This window comes from Silene latifolia, chromosome 6 (genome assembly GCF_048544455.1).
Source record: "Silene latifolia isolate original U9 population chromosome 6, ASM4854445v1, whole genome shotgun sequence".
Classification (NCBI taxonomy): domain Eukaryota; kingdom Viridiplantae; phylum Streptophyta; class Magnoliopsida; order Caryophyllales; family Caryophyllaceae; genus Silene; species Silene latifolia.
This window is the reverse complement of record NC_133531.1, coordinates 104,935,763-104,945,183: the sequence shown is the minus strand read 5'-3', so window position 1 is coordinate 104,945,183 and position 9,421 is coordinate 104,935,763.

Genomic DNA, 9,421 nt, shown 5'->3' with positions numbered 1-9,421 from the left:
AAGTTATACAAAAAAGGACTAAAGTTATACAAAAATTGGACTAAAGTTATACAAAAAATTGACCAAAGTTATACAAAATTTACACACATTCCTACTGGAGTTATACATTCATTGAGTAGAAGTTACTCATATCGTTACTAGAGTTATACATTTACTGAGTCCATATTTGTATAACTTTAGTCCATTTTTGTACTCCCTCTCATCCAGACCAAAGATTACAGTTGCTTTATCACACTTGTCGAGGCACGTTTTGTAACGTGCATATCTTTAGTTACACATTATTAAAAATTATAAAAAATTGATATTCTTATAGGATTCATGATGATAAATCAAACAAGAACTCACATGACTATATTTTGTCTTATAGATTAAGAATAATATCAAAGATTCCCTACGACCATGAATAGTGTCAAAAAGCAACTGTAACCTTTGGTCTGGATTGGAGGGAGTATAACTTTAGTCCATATTTGTATAACTTTAGTCCATATTTGTATAACTTTAGTCCATATTTGTATAACTTTAGTCCATTTTTGTATAACTTTAGTTCAGTTTTGTATAACTTTAGTCCAATTTTGTACAACTTTAGTCCATATTTGTATAACTTTAATCCATATTTGTATAACTTTAGTCCAGTTTTGTATAACTTTAGTCCATATTTGTATAACTTTAGTTCATTTTTGTATAACTTTAGTCCATATTTGTATAACTTTAGTCCATTCTTTGTATAACTTTAGTCCATATTTGTATAACTTTAGTCCATATTTGTATAACTTTAGTCCATTTTTGTATAACTTTAGTCCATTTTTGTATAACTTTAGTTCATTTTTGTATAACTTTAGTCCAATTTTGTACAACTTTAGTCCATATTTGTACAACTTTAGTCCATATTTGTATAACTTTAGTCCATTTTTGTATAACTTTAGTTCATTTTTGTATAACTTTAGTCCAATTTTGTACAACTTTAGTCCATATTTGTATAACTTTAATCCATATTTGTATAACTTTAGACCATTTTTTTATAACTTTAGTCCATATTTGTATAACTTTAGTCCATTTTTGTATAACTTTAGTCCATTCTTTGTATAACTTTAGACCACCAAACTACCACCACAAAATGAGATAATAAAGTTATTTTTTCAAAATATTAAAATTAACTTATTATATGAGAATTATTTTACCCAAAATTTTAAGAAAAAAAAGCGAGAAATGAGAAAATAGATAAAAAAACAAGAATAAACAAAATAAAAGACAACAAAAATAACGAATGAAAAAAACACAAGAAAAATAACGAATGAAAAAAACAACTCAAAACATAAAAAAAAAAAAAAAAAAAAAAAAAAAAACGTTCCGGCGACGGTGGGGGTTGGCTGCGGCGGTGGTTGTGAGACGGTGGGTCGTGGCGGTGGGTGGTGTCTGGTGGGGTGGTGGTGTAGAGGAAGAGAACTTTTTTATTTGTTTGGATTTTTGATTTTTGGGGTTTTTGATTTTTTGGGTGTTTTGGGTTTTTTTTTTTTTTATTTGGATTTTTGGGTTTTTTATTTATTTGGATTTTTTGGGTTTTTTTTTTGAGAGTTTGAGAGAAGAGAGAAGTGAAATGTGTAAGATGAAAAGAGAAACGGATGAGTGGAAAACAAATATATAGTAAATTAGTGATTAATTAGAGTGGATTAGCGAATAAGGAGAGAGATGGTGAGATTAACTATTAAACACACTTTTTTGGGCTTGATCTTGGCACCACCACTACCAAAAAAACAAAAAAACTCAAAAAATATTTCCCTCCTTTTTCCTCACTCACCCACCCACCTACCACCACCAACCACCATACATCCACCATTACGCACCACCACTACCGGACAACCATTTCAACCGACCGACCAACTTCCTCCCTTTCTCCCCTTTTGTCCAGATCCGGGCCCCACAGCTCCACCTCCACCAACCCAACCACCTGCCTCCCTTTCTCCTACCGCCACCCTCACGCACCACCAACACACTCCCGCACCAGAACTCCCTCCCTCACGCCCCCATAACCGCCACCCTCACGCACCACTACCGCCTGACCTACCACCACCAACCGCCACACCAAAGCCACACACCACACCACCAGATCTGCAAGTCGACAACCCTACAACGCCGCCACACACCGCCATTCATCCCTGCCGCTCCCAAAGCCGACAACCAACGACCAACAACACCCTCCCTCTCTGCCTTTAACCAACGACCGACAACCAAAGATCGAAAATAAGGGGGCCGTGGTGGTTGGCGGCCACAGGCTGTTCATTCAGCCTTCACTTTCCATTTTTTTTTTTTAGTTTTCGTGGGTTTCAGCTGTGAATGAGTTTTTTGTTTTTTATATATAATTTTTTTTTTCAGATGGGAGTTTGTTGGTTTTAATTTTTCACAAATCTCGTTTATTTTTCAAATATCGTCTTGTTTTATAATTTTTCAAATCTCGTCTTATAAAAAATCGTCTTATTATATATTTTTTCCAGATTTATGTTTCGGATCTGGTTTATTGGGTTCCTTTTTCATTTTTTAGATCTCGTCTTATAAAGTGTTTCAGATCTGGTTTATTGGGTTCCTTTTTCATTTTTTTGGTTTTTGTAGATCTATATTATACACTCGTATTTCTTATGTTTTTAGTTTTATAATTCTTTTATAAAATATTTTTTTGGTTTTTGTAGTTTTTTTCAAGATCTAATAAATATATTTATTATACTCATATTTTTTTACATTTACAATCGTACTTCTTCACATTTACACTCGTAAATCATTACATTTACACTCGTATTTCCTCACATTTACACTCATATTTCTTTAAATTTACACTTGTATTTCCTCACATTTACACTCATATTTCTTTAAATTTACACTTGTATTTTCTCACATTGACACTCATATTTCTTTATGTTTTTTTACACTTGTATTTTTTTACAGATACAATCGTTTTTCTTTAAATTTACACTTTTTTTTTCAGATCTGTACACTGGTTTTTATACATTTACACATTTACAAATCATATTATAATAATTTGTATTCTTAGATCTAATAAATATATTTATTATACTCATATTTCTTTACATTTACACTCGTATTTCTTTACATTTACGCTTATATTTCTTTACATTTACACGCATTTTTCAAATTTACACTCATATTTCTTTACAATTACACTCATATTTCTTTACAATTACACTCGTACTTCTTTACATTTACACTCGCAATTTTTACATTTACACTCATATTTCTTTACATTTACACTCATATATTTGTACATTTACACTTGTTAAATTTATATAGATTTGCACTAATATATTTTTGTGGATATGAGTTGGTGGTGGAGGACGACGGTGGTGGTGTTTGTTGGTAATCGGACTAAAGTTTTACTCGTAAAGGACTAAAGTTACACTTATAAAGGACCAAATTTACACACTTAAATCTTCAAATTTACACTTAAAATACTACATTTACACTCGGAAAACATCACATTTACACTTGTAAAATGTTAAAATTATATAAATTCAAAATTTCCGTCACAAAAAATCAAATTTACACTCTTAAAATGTTACATTTACACTCGTAAAACATCAAATTTACACTAGTAAAATGTTAAAATTATATAAATTCAAAATTTACGTCACAAAAAATCAAATTTACACTCTTAAAATATTACATTTACACTCGTAAAACATCAAATTTACACTTGTAATATGTTAAAATTATATAAATTAAAAATTTCCGTCACAAAAAATCAAATTTACACTCTTAAAATGTTACAATTACACTCGTAAAACATCACATTTACACTTGTAAAATGTTAAAATTATATAAATTCAAAATTTCCGTCACAAAAAATCAAATTTACACTCTTAAAATGTTACATTTACACTCGTAAAATATCAAATTTACACTTGTAAAATGTTAAAATTATATAAATTCAAAATTTCCGTCACAAAAAATCAAATTTACACTCTTAAAATGTTACATTTACACTCGTAAAACATCACATTTACACTTGTAAAACTCATACAACATTACATTTACACTTGAAATCTGAAACTCAAAACTGATTAATTAGGGGCTAGAGAGAGAAAGAAAAATTAATTAGTGTATAGAAATTTGATTAGTGGTAATTTTTTTTGGTAATTTTCAATCTCAACCACCCATCTCAATCCAACCATCCACATTTTTTTCCTTTTTTTTTTAATAGCCCTTAATCAAATTCATCTCAACCATCCAATGAGTCCATTCAATGGCCCTTAAAAGGACTTATGGACTCAATTGGGAAGGAAGACTCATTAGAACTCCCCTCTCTCTCTCTTTATATATATATATATATATATATATATATATATATATATATATATATATATATATATATATATATATATATATATATATATATATAGAGTAGGATCCAGGTGAGTCCACCTAAATATTTGAGTCCATGAGTCCATAAAACAATATCACGCACTATACAAAACAATATCACGAAATTTTTTTTTTCGAAAATTTTTTTTTCAAATATTTTTTTTTTTTTAAATTTTTTTTTTCGAAAATTTTTTTTTCGAATTTTTTTTTTTCGGGAATTTTTTTTTCAAAATTTTTTTTTTTCGTGTTAGCTGTGATATTGTTTAGTATAACGTGTGATATTGTTTAGCATAACTTGTGATATTGTATTACAAAACAATATCACGAAATTTTTTTTTCAAATTTTTTTTTCAAATTTTTTTTAACAATTTTTTTCGTGAAATTTGTGATATTGTTTAGTATAATGTGTGATATTGTTTAGATAACATGTGATATTGTATTACAAAACAATATGACGATTTTTTTCAATTTTTTTTTTCAAAAAGTTTTTTTTCAATTTGTGATATTGTTTAGATAATAACGTGATGATCAGTAGTTGTGATATTATTTAATATAACGTGTGATATTATATCATGGACTCACGGACTCAAAAAGATAGAGTGGACTCATGTGATCCTAATTCTATATATATATATATATATATATATATATATATATATATATATATAGAGAAATTGGATTTGGTGATTTTGGTTCTTATGGTGAGTTGTGAGTTGGGGGAATCTCAACCATTAGATTAAATTAGAGATGAGTGGTCAAGATTAATCTTAGTTGTCATATAAAAGCATTGTTATTTAGTTTATTTTCTCTTTTTTCTAGTGCTACTCTTTTTTTTCTACTTTAATTTTTTTATCTCTTTTTTTTTTACCTCGTGTTATTATGCTTTTTTTACAACTTTGATTTTTTTTTTCTCTTATGTTTTTCTCTAATTTTCTCATTATGTTACCTTTTTTTCTTTTTCTTTTTGTACCAAATTTTTTTTTGCTTGAATTTTTTTTCACTCTTATTTTTTTTACCTCGTGTTATTATGCTGTTATTGTGCTTTTTTACTACTTTGATTTTTAAACGACTTTGATTTTTTTTGTTCCCTTTTTTTTTTACCACATGTTATTGTGTTATTATTGTTATTCCGTTGTTATTGTGATGCTATTCCGCTGTTACTTTGATTTTTTTTACGACTTTGATTTTTTTTTTTTTACCACGTGTTATTGTGCTGTTATTCTACTGTTATTCCGTTGTTATTGTGATGTTATTCCGGTGTCACTTTGATTTTTTACTATTTTGATTTTTTTACTATTTTGACTTTTTGACTTTTTTTTTACTACATGTTATTATGCTGTTATTTTGGTGTTATTGTGATGTTATTCCGGTGCAACTTTGATTTTTTTTACGACTTTGTTTTTTTTTTCCTTTTTTTTACCACGTGTTATTGTGCTGTTATTCAACTGTTATTTTGCTGTTATTGTGATGTTATTCCGGTGTTACTTTGATTTTTTTTCTACTATAATTTTTTTACTCTTTTTTACCGCATGTTATTGTGATGTTATTCTGGTGTTATTGTGATGTTATTCTTGCCAAATAAATGACAAAAGACACCAATTTTACTCTTTTTTACCGCATGTTATTGTGCTATTATTCTGATATTACTGTAATGTTATTCCTGCCAAATAAATGACAAAAGACACCAAGTCGCTAGTAGTAAGAGAGTAGAACTGATTCTAAATTACAAGAATCCAATGTTAGATTCATGAGTCAGGACCCATCTGTTGTGTCAATAGTAATGAAAATAACAACAGTGTCGTCACAAAGCAGCAATAATCATCTGCTTCTTACAACTTGACTCTATATCCAATAACACTTCAACATCATGTTAAATCTGCCATTTGCAACCGAATAAAAGCAACAGTTTTCTTAATGGTGTGTTCCCAGATCTGAATAACCAGCTGTAACGATGGAATATTACAAAAACAAAACGGATTTAGACAAGAGCTTCGCCAACTCTAAAGACTCGCATTCCAAGGATAAGGAGTTATAGACGCTAAATGGTTCTGCAAAAAGTCAATTACTATTTAGATACTGAAATGATAGAGCTCGACACTCCATCGTTCTTGCACATTTGACAAACTCCGGATTCCAGCAACCAAATTGCAGCATGTTCTAGTGACCGTACTTCTGAAACTCCCATTCGCTGTTGTCTGATACAACAGTCACATAGCACAAGTTTAGTAAATAGGGTCAATTGCAGTCAAAGGAAAAACCAACAAAGAAGAGGTCGGAAAGAAAAGGAATGCAGACATGCCTAGCGGGCACACTTGGCGGGTTTTGAGCCATCTGCTGATGCAGTGAAAATGAAACGCGTGATTGCAGACTCAAATGCAAGTCTTATATGAGACCCTCCTCAATTCCAAAATATAGTTGCATGCCAAACATTTAAACAATCTCTTGATCAAGTAATTTGACCAATCATAGAAATATTAAGATGAGCAAATAATGGGAGGAACACTGATAACAAAACGGGATTTTGAAGAGCAGGTTAGCAAACATCATCACCTCGCCATCAAGCACGCATAGTAGCTCCATTTTCGAGCAACTTGATCCAACCATGGATTCGCGCACCGCATCTATTCATATACAATTACATCGTCATTTCAATTTAGGGTTGAAAATTTGGGGGACCAACTGAAACATTAGTGAGTGATCCACAGTTAATGAGATAGTTATCAGATGGATCAAACTGTAAGGAGCATTTTATCAAACACATGATGAGCATTATTCGAAGAAGATTACTCATCATCATCATAACCATAAATTCAACCTCAAATCAGCAAACTAATGAAAACCAAACCCAACTGAATAAATCATTCAACTGGCAAACTAACCTCAAACCTAATTAAAAAAAACAATGATAGGACGGTAGTAGCAGGATGGAGAAAGATAATTTTGAAACATTGATGTATTACTTCCAAATTTGTTCTCGGTTATTGATAGGGAAAGTCGAATAGATTTGTCGATCAAAAAAATTAGGTTTTTGTTGTTTGGGTTTATTGAGAGAGAGAATGTTGAAAATAGATTTTTTTCCAGTGGACTTATGTTTTCAGCGAAGAAGTGTTGTACGGTTGTCTGTGTTTTGGTTGTTGGGTTATTGATTCAATCTGAGCCATCTGTTTTTTCTCATTCAATGGCTGAGATTTTCCAAACTCACAACTCACCATAAGAACCAAACTCACGAGATCCCGCCTCTATATATATATATATATATATATATATATATATATGACGTTTTTATTTTTTGAGCTCAAAAATTATAAAAATTATACCATTGGTACTTTATAAAAAGAGTTTTTAGTATACATTTTATAAAAAAAATTCATATATTTTAAGAGATTAAAAGAAAATGCAGTAATATGAAATTCCAACCCATGCATTCACGAGTGACATTGTTTATTGGTTGGTCTTAGTTGTGACAAATCCAACAAAATCAAAGATTTTAATATAAATTGAAAGATTATACTGATTTCCCTTATCTCAAAGGATATGGACGGATGGTAGAGAAATAATGCAACCCAAGTTCTATATCTGAATTCTAATCTACAAGTTATTATTTTATTTTTTTTGGTTTAAAGAGACCCATAACTAGTCGGTGTGATAAAAAATAAACGATGCGGTTTTGTTCATATCGATATAATTTTAAATCTATACGGATTCCAATACAATTCCCTTTTTTTCTAAATAAAATATTCATGGATATTCTGCGGTGTACCCTCGAATTTTTCGGTTTTATATGTTGTACTCCTAGGGGGTTGTTTGGTTGACACTTGAAAACACACAGGAATTGGAAAATCCCATGAATTGCAAAAACATGGGTTGTTTGGTTGCCATATTTTTTGGAAAATGGAGGAATTAAAAGTTCCCAGGAACTTTCAATGCCTACATGATGTAGGAATTGGCTTACCTACTCCCCCCTTGGTCATTGAAAGTTCCCATGGAATTTAATTCCAACATGAGCAACCAAACACTTTTGTCAAATTCACCCGAATTGGATGCAGGAACTTAATTCCCATGAAATTGAAGTTCCTAGGAAAATTAAGTTCCTTGATCAACCAAACGACTATATTTTTGAAATTCTTTGGTGTACCCCTAAATCGATACATTAATATATACCATGACCTTATTTATTGTCTTTGCTAACTTAGTTTCTTAGTTAACCTAGTAAATCATTTATTTACCATTCCAATTACAATCACCTACTCATTTACTTATAATACGCCAAATTACCCATTAACCCACCAAATAATATACCAATCTAATTAAAAATTCATCAAATCTCCATTATCATATCATGAATCATAATGGATATTTTTAAATAATAGTTTGTGCTTATCAAAAGTGATTTGTGATGCTTCTCATATAAGATGGAGATACAATAACATTAATGAGTCAGAATAAAATTTGAAGTACGGTTGTTTGATAGTTAAAATCAATGGAGAGTTAAACGAGGTCATGATGGAGAAATAAGTAAAAAGTTTAGGAATACGACTGAGAATATATATATATATATATGAAAAAAAAAAAAAAAAAAAAAAAAAACAGAGGGATACACCATAGAAAACCAAACTTAGGGATACACTATAAAATATCACAAAATATCAAATATTTTGGTGAATAAGCCTCATTACTATTACGCTTTTTAATTTATTTACTTCTATACTTTTTAGAACTCTTTAAGATACTGCAAAAATCATAAAATCACACATAAAAAAAAAGATATTAGTAAATTACACAATTGGAGATGAAAACCGGATACCGTGTATACAGTTTTCATACATACGAAAAAACCGTATCGGATAAGGATACTAAAAAAGGAGATTTAAAAACTGAAAATCCGATATGGTTTGCTCAACCCAAGCCATGAGAAAGAAGACGTTGCCGATAGCTTCGAAACCAAGCCAAGAGTATCCCTTCCAACTAAGCTATATGACATATGCTAAAAGTTACCCTCTGCCATTTTTTAGAAATGCTTCCATTTACTTTTTGCTCAAATATTAATGTTATG